Below are 13473 nucleotides of genomic sequence, written 5' to 3'. Positions count from 1 at the left end.
CTACGCCCTAGAGGGCAGGAAACTGTTTGTTCTTTAAGAATATTTTTATTTTGAATGTATGCTTTCTGTCTCCACTTTTTCTCTATTTATTTCTTTTACTTTTTAGAGTACCCTACAGTGTTCTTTATCATCCTGTTCCCAGCTCCAACCCAACTCAACAGAAAGACTTCAAATAAGAACTCTAACCACCAGATGTCTAGTTCCATCAAGTAATAGTTGTACGATATGGGTAAATTCCTCAACCTCTTCAAGAAACATCATTTTTCTTGGTACAGTCCAGAAAATTTGTTTTTATTTTCTCAATCCTAAAGAGCACAGTATAGTTTTCATCACATTTAAAATTACTGAAATTATTATTTATATTAGAACTTACTGGGCACTTAATGTCAGCTTTTTTTGACTCATGCATCTGTCTATTTTTATATAAATAACAATATGTTGCTAAATATCATAAAATAAAAATAAGCATCTTAAGGGTTTAGAGGCAGTGTAATACAGGATATAATTGCATATAAAGCAATATGGAAATATCTCCTACTATAGATGACGTTTAAGGTCATCTATTATTTATTTATTTATTTATTATTTATTATTATTTATCTTCGTTTTATTTAAAAGATAGAATGTCAGAATAGATGGAGATAGATCTTCTAACTGCTGGTTCACTCTCCAACTTTTTGCAACATCCAGGGCTAAAGCCAAGAGTCAGGAACCCAGTGCAGCTCAGCCACATGCATGGCAATTATCCAAATATTTGAGCCATCATCTGTAGCTCCTCCATGGTGCCTCTTAGCAGAAGGCTGAATGGTCAGCAAAATAACCAGAAATCAGACGAGGCAGTCTAATATGGGATTCAGACACACCAAGTGGGGATATAACCGCTGCACCAGACCTCTGCCCTATTAAATAAGGAGGGCAGAGGAAGAAAATAGCTGAGAAAAGATCATAGTACAGATAAGGATACACCAATCCCAACACTACTGAAATTTGGGGATAAGTAATTCCTAGTTACGTAGAGCTATCTTAGGCACTGTAAGATGTTGGACACCATTTCTAGTCTCTACCTCTGAGTACTACATCTTCCTGGTGATAATAATAAAAAAGTTCTGCAGGTGTTGCTAAACATGGAAAGAATCCCTTGCAGTTGGAAAACACTGGTCTAGGCAGAGAGGATAACAAATGCAAAGTTCTTAAAGTAATAATGAGAGAGCAGATTCAAGAAATGACGCAGGATAAGTAGAGAAATAGAAAGGGGAAATAGAGAGGGAAATCCTGACAGAGTTACATTTGTGCAGTTTTTTGGGCTGCAATAGAGGTTGATCTAGTTTGAAGGAAGAGAGATGAACTGTGAATTGTGAACAAAAAAAGGGATTATGGTTCACTTTATCCACATGTATTGCTCTCCAGTCTTCAAAACTTTCCGTTCGTCCTTCCCTCTTTGCTTCTCACTCTTTTCTGTAGAACTATCTATTTGTCATTGTGAACTTACCTTCCTATCACCATCAGTCACAACCAAAATAAAGCATTTAATATATCAAAATCCCAAAGACATTAAATCTTCCAATAAAAAAGTAGTGAAGACAAGAAAATCACTAGTTTTTTAGAGGTATGTGATAATGGTTACTTCACAATGACAGTATGGGGTGGTTTCATTGCCTGCGGACAGCAGGTCGACATGCATAGAGATAGGGGGTGAGTCAAAACATTTTAGCAGTTGTATGAGTGGGTTGACTCACGGAAAGAAAATGCGTATTGGTTCTCTTTGATACACACTGGCTTCTGAACTAACTGTATAAGGAAATACACAATGAAACATAGCCTTCATGACTTTTCATATTTAGCATTCTTTGTTTTGCTTTCTCCCCAATAGTAGGCAGAGATCAAGGTAGCTTGCCTACACTGAGTTATTTATCCATTGACCTAATTGTATATTTTTCCTGATATTAATAACAGTGTAAAGCAAACCATGCATATTTTACCAAGTATGATCCTACACTTTCATGTTCAATTCACTCTGTACTTCCAATTACATCAAACTAAATTTCTTAAGTTCAAACTTATTATTTAACTATTGCCACCATGTTGTTTATCTTTATATTAAGCATTTCTGTTGGAAACTATTGATTCTCAACATTTTGACACAATAGAACTGCCTGGAAAACTTGAATAAATTATAAGTGCCAGAATTCTGACCCCAGAGGGTTTAAACTTGTATGTGTTATAGCAACAGATTTTTTTTTTTTAAAGCTCTCTAGGTGATTATAACATACCAGGGTTAAAGACTACTGGATTAATTCACTTAATAAGAAGTCTAGAACAATTTACATGTTCAATAAATGTTTCACAAATCAATCAAATAATGATTCTTGAATCTTCCAAGAGGAACACTGGGGGCCAGTGCTGTGCTGCAGTGGGTTAAGCCACTTGTCTGCAGAGGTGCATCCAATTTGGGTACCAGTTCGAGTCCCAGCTTCTCCACTTCTGATCCAGCTCTCTGGTAATGCACCTGAGAAAGCAGTAGAATATGGCCCAAGTCTCTGGGTTCCTGCCACCCACATAGGAGACCTAGAAGAAGCTCCTGGCTTCACCCTGGCCCAGCCGAAGTCATTGTGCCCATTTGGGGAGTGAGCCAGCAGATGGGAGATCTCTCTCTCTCTTTCTCTCTCTCTGTCTGTCTCTCCTCTACTCTCTGTAACTCTACCTTTCAAATAAATAAATACATCTTTATAAAAAGAGGAACATTGACATCTAGCTCATAGTTTCACAAACTATTTTCATTAAATTTGAAAATCATACAAAAACACCTTGTAAACCACAAAGATACTAATGCTAATTTGTCATTCTTATCTAATGTTTTCAATAATGCAGTATGTACACAAAATACCTTTAGTTTCAGCAATATTTTAAAATGGGTTTATCTTTAATGACTATACCACATCCATGTGCTAGACTTTATCTACAAGAAGAGGAAACTGGTTTTTCAGGATAATTTCTTTCAGAGAAGTGAGGTAATGGTTTTCTAAGTCTCAACAATTTTCCCATTAGGAAACTCCAAAATAAGGTGTTGGCTAGTCTTCTGTTAGCAACAATGGCATTAGATCATTTTAATAGTAAGACCATCACAATAAGCCTATTAATTTTTCGTAATAATTGAGCAGAAGCTTATAATAATGCAACCAATAACACCATTAACAAGATTTAGAATTGATTGGGACACACAGTTTTCACAGAGGCAGTACTGAATTTCCTGCAAACACAGCCAACTGTCATTGGGATTCACAACAGCAGTTGAACATGAACTAGCCATTTGTTTTTGAGCCAATCTGATTTAGAGTAATTCATAACAGAGTAATGAGTCTTCTCACTTCATAGCCTTGTCCAAGTCTCTGTTCTTGGTGAAGGACAAAAACAGTTCTAGAAAAATACCCAATGTGTATCAGTAAGTTTGGGAAGAAGAAAAGTGCTTGAATATGAATAAAATATCAAGAGATTCAGTTTAGTATTCACTATCACTTAATGAATACATGCACACATAAACAGGATAAAACAATGATTAACAGTAAATAAGTCTGTGTGATGGGATGATGGTAAACTCAAGATGATTGTTACTGGAACCTGTTCTTTGTTTTACATGAGTGTGCTGTTTTTACGATTAAGTTATCATGCCCATACAAAATATACAATGAAGATTTTACAAGTCCACCAATAATGCATTATTTATGATACATTAGAACTCTTAATGCAAATTGCTTTTCAGGATGTACCATTGTATTCGGGCAAAATGTACAATGTAAATGTACAACTAAAAACTCCTTCAGAGGTTCTTCATCAGTATGCGTTTGTGAAGGAAGTGCTTGGTTGCTGTTGCTTCAGTTTAAAATGTTTGAGAAACTTTGGAGTCAAGTGATAGATTGGGGGAAAACACTTTTAGGAATGTCTATTTTGGTTTACTTATTTTAGTTTTAAGGTTTTTTTTTTTTTAATTTAAAAGGCAAAGACTGACCTTCCACCTCTGGTTCCCTCTCTAAATGTTTACAACAGCCAGGACTAGGCCAGGCTGAAGCCACGAACCAGGAACTCAGTCCTAATCTCCCACATGGTTAGCAATGGCTTGAGCTATCACTCGTTGCCTCCAAGAGTGTACAACAGCATGAAACTAAAAAGAGAAAGAACTAAGGGTGGGAATTCAGGTGTGCCAACATAGGATGTAGTCATCTCAGACAGCATCTTAACCTCCAAGCCAAACACATACCTCACAAGTGTCTACTTCAAATAATGAACTCCTATTATATAAGTGTTACAGGAATTACCTTCCTGGCAATTACATACATCTGCCATTCATCCCAAACAAATGATGATACTCTTAATTTGCACTACAACATATCATTCTTACATTCATGCAGCTTTGAAAAATATATTTTAATATGACTACATATCATCACATAGGCTTCACTATTTTCTTTGAATTTTTCCCCAGAAAAAGGAGGATTACATGTACGAATGCTTAAAATAAATGTTCCATGCTTCCTGACTCTCCACTTTGACAATAACTTTGGAAATAAAAAGACATTTAAAGGACCCTCTGTATTAACATTATGATTGCCATAGAATTTCCACACCATTTCCTACGCTAGCCATGAATCCAGCTAACCGCTTATTCATAGCTCCATCGTTACCTTTCCCAATCACCTCTGCTAATTCTGTTATTTCTTCAAATATCTGCTTTATGCATTCACTCAATCATTTGGTCATTTCTTGTTGAATACTTGTACATTTTAAGGTCTTGTATTTGGGTTTTATTTTTTCCACTATCATCTGACTGATTTTTATCCTATCTTGATGTAATTATCAAAATAAACTGTTTAGAAGAATCTCCAGTTCATTTTCATGTAAGCAGTATGAGGAATTGCTATATTTCTTTATATTGTTATTCATAATTTCATGAAAATATTTCTTGGCTCAACCAAACTGTTGTTTCCATCCTGACAAGAATTTTATTCTTGGATATGTCAGTTTCTTTTTTAGTGCCTGGCAAATTCCTTCACCCCAATAAATATTTGATTGCCTATTAAGTTATCTATTTCATAAACACATATCAAGAGAGTGAGGTTTCTTATCTATGAAGATATTACGAATGGGAGAAATCTCTAGAGAAAACCATTATAGATCTTGTGGCAGAACAGCAAGAATCCAGACAGTGGAGGTCAAACTACAACCTAGTTAAAATTCGCAACACAACACCCAAATTTCTGGTGCCTTCATTTGTAAAACAAATGTATCATCTGGCCTGACTCAGTTAGCCAGGGCTGACTTTCAGCATTTTCTGAAATTTCTTCCCATTCCTGAGAAGCAGACTCCACAGATTCCTTTTAGTAATAGGAAAGCATCAGACTCCGTATGTGCAATTGGCAATCATGCTTAATCTTTATCCTGGTAGAAGGTTTTCTCCCCAAAATAGGCAATGTACCAAAAAAGCAGTCTAATAAATCTGTAGGCAAGATGCCATTGAACTACAGATAAAGAATTCTTTAATGATTTTAATCAGGAGAGCTTATCTGTGATGCTCACTGAACTTTAATGTAAAGCGCATAATTGAAAGCTGAGGATGTGATGAGTAGGGAATGTTTTCATCCTGATTAAACCTGAAGACAATATGTTCAGATTGACAGTCTTCTGTATTCCATGTTGAGTTTTTCTTTTTTTTTTTTGTTTTTTGACAGGCAGAGTGGACAGTGAGAGAGACGGAGAGAAAGGTCTTCCTTTGCCGTTGGTTCACCCTCCAATGGCCGCTACAGCCAGCACACCGCACTGATCCGAAGCCAGGAGCCAGGTGCTTCTCCTGGTCGCCCATGGGGTGCAGGGCCCAAGCACTTGGGCCATCCTCCACTGCACTCCCAGGCCACAGCAGAGAGCTGGAATGGAATAGGGGCAACCGGGACAGAATCCGGTGCCCCAACCAGGACTAGAACTTGGGGTGCCGGTGCCGCAGGTGGAGGATTAGCCTATTGAGCTGCAGCGCCGGCCCAACCATGTTGAGTTTCTATCAGGAGATAATCTGACCTGGCCCAAGACAAGGCAGAAAAGGAATGTGCATAAAGCTACTCTGTGGATACTTTTGACATTGCACACAAAGTGTTCACTAACTATTATAAATGTTAAGAATACTAGATGTTTTATATGTGCCTACATTGGAAATTTTATATATGTAAATATATATATATATAATCTTCAACAATGGAATCTTCCTTATTATCAAATGCATTTATGGTTAAACAAAGGGAGGTTCAAGAGATTCAGTTTAGTACTCAATATCTTGTAGCTTTTCCAGTAGCAGAGTTGAAACTGAAATATTTTCTGTCTTGTGCTGATGCTTATTTGCTTTCTCTTATCCATGACTGTTTTCTCTGAATTTGGTGAGACAGTACAGGAAAAGAAATAGTCTTACATCTCAAAGTTTTATACATTGAAAGGGCTAAACTGCTATCTTTTATATTATAATGTCAATCCATTACTGTTTTTTTTTTTTTTTTTTTTTTTTTTGACAGGCTGAGTGGAAAGTGAGAGAGAGAGACAAAGATAAAGGTCTTCCTTTTTCCGTTGGTTCACCCTCCAATGGCTGCTGCGGCTGGCACACTGCGGCCAGTGCACTGCGCTGATGTGAAGCCAGGAGCCAGGTGCTTCTCCTGGTCTTCCATGTGGGTGCAGGGCCCAAGCACTTGGGCCATCCTCCACTGTACTCCCGGGTCACAGCAGAGAGCTGGCCCGGAAGAGGGGCAACCGGGACAGAACCTGGTGCCCCGACTGGGACTAGAACCCGGTGTGCCAGTGCCACAGGTGGAGGGTCAATCCATTACTTGTTTGTAGCACTTTGTTTACAATCAATTCTCCATTTTCTACTTTGTATAAGAAGTAGATATTTTATTCGTAAGCTTGAGAAAACTAAGCCTTGCAAAATCTGGTTTGAAGTCTTAAAATTAGGAAACAATGGAGTAATATGACTTCAGTTTTCTAATGCTGTATAACAAATCGCTGTATTGTTATTGTCTTCACAGTATACATATTTATTATTCTGGATGTCAGAACTATAGGACTGGAGTGACTGGGTTCTATGATATGTTCAGGATAACACAGGGCTGAAACTGAGTCATTAGCCAGGTTGCCTTCTCTTCCAACAGTTCTGAAAAATGAGCCTCTTAAATGGATTATTTGTGGTTGTAGGAATGAGCTTTGATTTCTGTAGTTGTAGGACCAAGATGTTCATTTCCTTGCTGACTGTTATTCAACAGTTTCTCATAACTCCTTGACACCACAAACATGTCCTGTCACGAGGTCCTTTCCATTTCTCAACCAGCAACTGAGGATTTTTCCCATAAAATTCTGTTGTGCCTTTTATCTCTGACTTCCTCTATCTATGACCTCCTGACTCAAATTTAAAAATTTTATTCAAAATGTTTGGACTCACTTGGATGATGTTCCTCTTATAAAATAAATTGTTCTAATGACATAATACTATATAGTAAGACCCATATATGAGAGAAAAATCCATTACATCATAATCTTTAGGATTATTCACAACGTGTGGGCAATATACGGGGCCAATTCAAAATTCTGCCTACTGCAGGCAGTAATATCAAGGTCTGGCTGGTTAATTCTGATGATGATTCTGCAATTTATTAAGCTAGTAAAAGCTTTTTACTTCTGAAGGCCATCAACAATAAGGTTAGGTAAGTCACTTTCTTTGGTTAAGGAACTATGAGTAAAACCAAAAAAAAAAAAAAAAAAAGAAAAGATACTGCCTCATCTTAGGAGCTTTGAAAACCACTGCAGGTTTTGCCAGCATTTTCTCCCATCACTCCCAGCTAAGCAGATGCTTTCTGAGCAGGAACGGGGGGAATAAACTGATCAACTGGAAAAACAGTCAGAGCCAATGTGCAATATACCAGAAGAGTTCCAAGTCTGTAGAAAAATGGATTACAAGATAAGCTAATTCTGATGCAGAATATTTGGAGATTTACAGGTAGTTTTTTGTTTATATGTGTATTCCAGGAACATTTAGAGGTCTCCCTCTTATTTGATAAGCAGCCCATAAATCAATCATTGTGGTTTTAAGCTATTCAAAATTGAGAGGTCTTTTCTATTTCATCACCAATTTAAAGATAACTGATACATAAATTGGTATCTAAAAGTGAAGTACTGCCATAAGTTTTAAATATACAAGTGGAAATTTGGCATTGGTTTTGCAACAAGTACGTGACCAAGAAATTCAATAAATATTGAAAGCTGGAAAAATGATGACCCATGTTATATAATGATGAAACCCAAAGAAAACTGACCCGAGTAAATCACTGACAAATACCTGAGTGTTTGTTTTCTCATCGTTAGTGTGGTATACTTTATTTAATACCAGGCTACACAGTCTTTTGTGTTTTTCCAGTTTTCAGTGTACAGCTCTGCTTCATAGTTTTTGAAGTTTCTCTAATTAGAAACGGATCTGGAAGTAAATGAGGATAACAGCACAACATACCAAAACTTATGGGACGCAGCAAAAGCAGTGTTAAGAGGAAAGTTTATATCAATAGGTGCCTACATCAAGAAATTGGAAAGACACCAAATAGATGAGCTTTCTATTCACCTCAAGGATCTAGAAAACCTACAGCAAACCAGACCCAAATCTAGTAGGAGAAGAGAAATAATTAAAATCAGAGAAGAAATCAACAGGATTGAATCAAGAAAAACATTACAAAAAATCAGCCAAACGAGGAGCTGGTTTTTTGAAAAAATAAACAAAATTGACACCCCATTGGCCCAACTAACTAAAAAAAGAAGAGAAAAGACCCAAATCAATAAAATCAGAGATGAAAAAGGAAACGTAACAACAGACACCACAGAAATAAAAAGAATCATCAGAAATTACTACAAGGACTTGTATGCCAGCAAACAGGGAAACCTATCAGAAATGGATCAATTCCTGGACACATGCAACCTACCTAAATTGAACCAGGAAGACATTGAAAACCTAAACAGACCCGTAACTGAGACAGAAATTGAAACAGTAATAAAGGCCCTCCCAACAAAGAAAAGCCCAGGACCAGATGGATTCACTGCTGAATTCTACCAGACGTTTAAAGAAGAACTAACTCCAATTCTTCTCAAACTATTCAGAACAATCGAAGAAGAGGGAGTCCTCCCAAATTCTTTCTATGAAGCCAGCATCACCTTAATTCCTAAGCCAGAAAAAGATGCAGCATTGAAAGAGAATTACAGACCAATATCCCTGATGAACATAGATGCAAAAATCCTCAATAAAATTCTGGCCAATAGAATGCAACAACACATCAGAAAGATCATCCACCCAGACCAAGTGGGATTTATCCCTGGTATGCAGGGATGGTTTAATGTGCGCAAGACAATCAATGTGATACACCACATTAACAGACTGCAGAAGAAAAACCATATGATTATCTCAATAGATGCTGAGAAAGCATTTGATAAAATACAACACCCGTTCATGATGAAAACTCTAAGCAAACTGGGTTTGGAAGGAACATTCCTCAATACAATCAAAGCAATCTATGAAAAACCCACAGCCAACATCCTATTGAATGGGGAAAAGTTGGAAGCATTTCCACTGAGATCTGGAACCAGACAGGGATGCCCACTCTCACCACTGCTATTCAATATAGTTCTGGAGGTTCTAGCCAGAGCTATTAGGCAAGAAAAAGAAATTAAAGGGATACAAATTGGGAAGGAAGAACTCAAACTATCCCTCTTTGCAGATGACATGATTCTGTATTTAGGGGACCCAAAGAACTCTACTAAGAGACTATTGGAACTCATAGAAGAGTTTGGCAAAGTAGCAGGGTATAAAATCAATGCACAAAAATCAACAGCCTTTGTATACACAGACAATGCCATGGCTGAGGAAGAACTTCTAAGATCAATCCCATTCACAATAGCTACAAAAACAATCAAATACCTTGGAATAAACTTAACCAAGGACGTTAAAGATCTCTACGATGAAAATTACAAAACCTTAAAGAAAGAAATAGAAGAGGATACCAAGAAATGGAAAAATCTTCCATGCTCATGGATTGGAAGAATCAATATCATCAAAATGTCCATTCTCCCAAAAGCAATTTACAGATTCAATGCAATACCAATCAAGATACTGAAGACCTTCTTCTCAGATCTGGAAAAAATGGTGCTGAAATTTATATGGAGGCACAAGAGACCTCGAATAGCTAAAGCAATCTTGTACAACAAAAACAAAGCCGGAGGCATCACAATACCAGATTTCAGGACATACTACAGGGCAGTTGTAATCAAAACAGCATGGTACTGGTACAGAAACAGATGGATAGACCAATGGAACAGAATTGAAACACCAGAAATCAACCCAAACATCTACAGCCAACTTATATTTGATCAAGGATCTAAAACTAATTCCTGGAGCAAGGACAGTCTATTCAATAAATGGTGCTGGGAAAATTGGATTTCCACGTGCAGAATCATGAAGCAAGACCCCTACCTTACACCTTACACAAAAATCCACTCAACATGGATTAAAGACCTAAATCTACGACCTGACACCATCAAGTTATTAGAGAACATTGGAGAAACCCTTCAAGATATTGGCACAGGCAAAGAGTTTCTGGACAAGACCCGGGAGGCACAGGCAGTCAAAGCCAAAATCAACTATTGGGATTGCATCAAATTGAGAAGTTTCTGTACTGCAAAAGAAACAGTCAGGAGAGTGAAGAGACAACCGACAGAATGGGAAAAAATATTTGCAAACTATGCAACAGATAAAGGGTTAATAACCAGAATCTACAAAGAGATCAGGAAACTCCACAAAAACAAAACCAACAACCCACTTAAGAGATGGGCCAAGGACCTCAATAGACATTTTTCAAAAGAGGAAATCCAAATGGCCAACAGGCACATGAAAAAATGTTCAAGATCACTAGCAATCAGGGAAATGCAAATCAAAACCACAATGAGGTTTCACCTCACCCCGGTTAGAATGGCTCACATGCAGAAATCTACCAACAACAGATGCTGGCCAGGATGTGGGGAAAAAGGGACACTAACCCACTGTTGGTGGGAATGCAAACTGGTCAAGCCACTATGGAAGTCAGTCTGGAGATTCCTCAGAAACCTGAAGATAACCCTACCGTTCGACCCAGCCATCCCACTCCTTGGAATTTACCCAAAGGAATTTAAATTGGCAAACAAAAAAGAGGTCTGCACCCTAATGTTTATTGCAGCTCAATTCACAATAGCTAAGACCTGGAACCAACCTAAATGCCCATCAACGATAGACTGGATAAAGAAATTATGGGATATGTACTCTTTAGAATACTATACTGCAGTAAGAAACAACGAAATCCAGTCATTTGCAACAAAATGGAGGAATCTGGAACACATCATGCTGAGTGAAATAAGCCAGTCCCAAAGGGACAAATACCATATGTTCTCCCTGATCGGTGATGACTGACTGAACACCAAGAGGGAAACCTGTTGGAGTGAGGTGGACACTATGGGAAACGGTGGCTTGATCAGCATAGCCCTGACTGTTAATGAACAACTTAATACATTATCCCTCTTAGTAGTTTTTTTATCTGTTCTACTTAATATGACTGGTTTAGATCTGTAATTGATGCACAGTTATTCTTAAGTGTTGAAAATTAACTGAAATGTGATCCCTGTTGAACATGGTGGTGGGAATGGGAGAGGGAAGAGATGTATAATTTGGGACATGCTCAGGCTGACTTGCCCCAAGTGGTGGAGTTGGAAGCATACCAGGGGATTCCAATTCAATCCCATCAAGGTGGCATGTACCAATGCCATCTCACTGTTCCAGGTGATCAGTTTCAGTTCACAGTTGGTCATGGTGGAGGGACTGGGAGTCAAAGGGAGCACATAGACAAGTCTAGTACCTGCTAACGCTAACCGATGGAGTAAATAAAGGGGAGAGTGATCCAACATGGGAAGTGAGATACTCAGCAGACTCATAGAATGGCAGATGTCCTAAATAGCACTCTGGCCTCAGAATCAGCCCTAAAGGCATTCGGAGCTGGCTGAAAAGCTCATGAGAGTATTTCAGGCATGGAAAGCCAAGACACTCTGGCAAAAGATCTCTGCGAGTGAGATCCCAGTGGAAAGAACAGGTCATCAAAGAAGGAGGTACCTTTCTCTGAAGGGAGGAGAGAACCTCCACTTTGACTATGACCTTGTCTAAACAAGATAAGAGTCGGAGAACTCAGAGGGCTTCCATAGCCTTGGAAACTCATGACTGGAGCATAGGGAGATTACTGATGCCATAGACAGGAGTGTCAATTGGTAAAGTCAACAACAGGAGTCACTGTGCACTTACTCCTCATGTAGGATCTCTATCCTTAATGTGCTGTACATTGAGATTTAATGCTATAACGAGTACTCAAACAATATATTTCACTTTGTGTTTCTATGGGGGTGCAAACTGTTGAAATCCTTACTTAATGCATACTAAACTGATCCTCTGTAAAAAAAAAAAAAAAAAAAAAAAAGAAATTATCAATTCCCAACTTGACTCTCACTGGGATTAAACATGACAATAGGTCTGCTCTGATTTCATCATCATTTAAAAAAAAATCATCTATTATTTTTCACTTTATGTTTCTGTGTGGGAGCAAACTGTTGAAATCCATACTTGATGTATACTAAGCTGATCTTCTGTATATTAAGATAATCAAAAATGAATCTTGATGTGAATGGAAGGGGAGAGGGAGTGGGAAAGGGGAGGGTTGTGGGTGGGAGGGACGGTATGGGGGGGAAGCCATTGTAATCCATAAGTCGTACTTTGGAAATTTATATGCATTAAATAAAAGTTTAAAAAAAAAAAAAAACAAGTCTTAATTTTTCTACTACATAATAAAAGAATTACAGCAACAATAATAACTCATGGTGATTAGAACCTTTTTGTTTAAGAAGTATTTTGCCAAATAAGTGAGAGTGCCATCTCATATTTGATTTTTCAACTATCTTGAAATAATATAAAGAAAACAATATGAAAATAAATTCCCCATGCCTACACCTGTAGTCTACATTTCAGCACATATGATCTTATCCCCAAGACCAACTCTTAATTAAAAATTTAATTCATATTTTCTCCCTTCTTGTGTCTAACATGATAGATTTGCAGATGAGGAACAACAGTCAAAGGCAGTTTCTAAACTGAATATTTAATCCTATGTCTATATTATCATCAATTACAGGACCCTTTATGATGTAAAAAAAAAAAAAAAAAAGAATCAAAAGGGGTATCATTCTTCACACAGGACTCATGATTTACAGCCACAGATGTGGTTTCCGGAGAGCAGTAACCTACAGAATCATAGTCTCCAATTTTCTTTCCTGCAATGTTTTCTTGATCTGTTTTACCTCTTTCCTCAGCCATCTCTCAGTCCATGCATTTCTAATACTGAAGTTTTT

At 37.6% G+C, this 13473-nt stretch overlaps 1 long non-coding RNA gene across 10 annotated transcripts in view; it reads right to left on the bottom strand.

Moving 5' to 3' along the window:
- Positions 1 to 13473, bottom strand: part of LOC138850057 (uncharacterized) — a 1261171-nt gene that overhangs the window by 1033480 nt on the left and 214218 nt on the right. The window contains exon 5 of one of the 10 annotated variants that reach the window (XR_016235505.1): positions 3128 to 3414. The exons of the other annotated variants lie outside the window; for them this stretch is intronic. This is a non-coding gene — a long non-coding RNA (uncharacterized LOC138850057). Of the gene's footprint in view, positions 1 to 3127; positions 3415 to 13473 lie in introns of those variants that run through there. 10 annotated transcript variants of the gene reach the window in all.

Source organism: Oryctolagus cuniculus, chromosome 6 (genome assembly GCF_051225735.1).
Source record: "Oryctolagus cuniculus isolate XC-2025 breed Fujian yellow rabbit chromosome 6, ASM5122573v1, whole genome shotgun sequence".
In the NCBI taxonomy this organism is placed as follows: domain Eukaryota; kingdom Metazoa; phylum Chordata; class Mammalia; order Lagomorpha; family Leporidae; genus Oryctolagus; species Oryctolagus cuniculus.
Note: the sequence above shows the minus strand (reverse complement) of the source record. Positions and strands in the feature narration are given on the sequence as shown.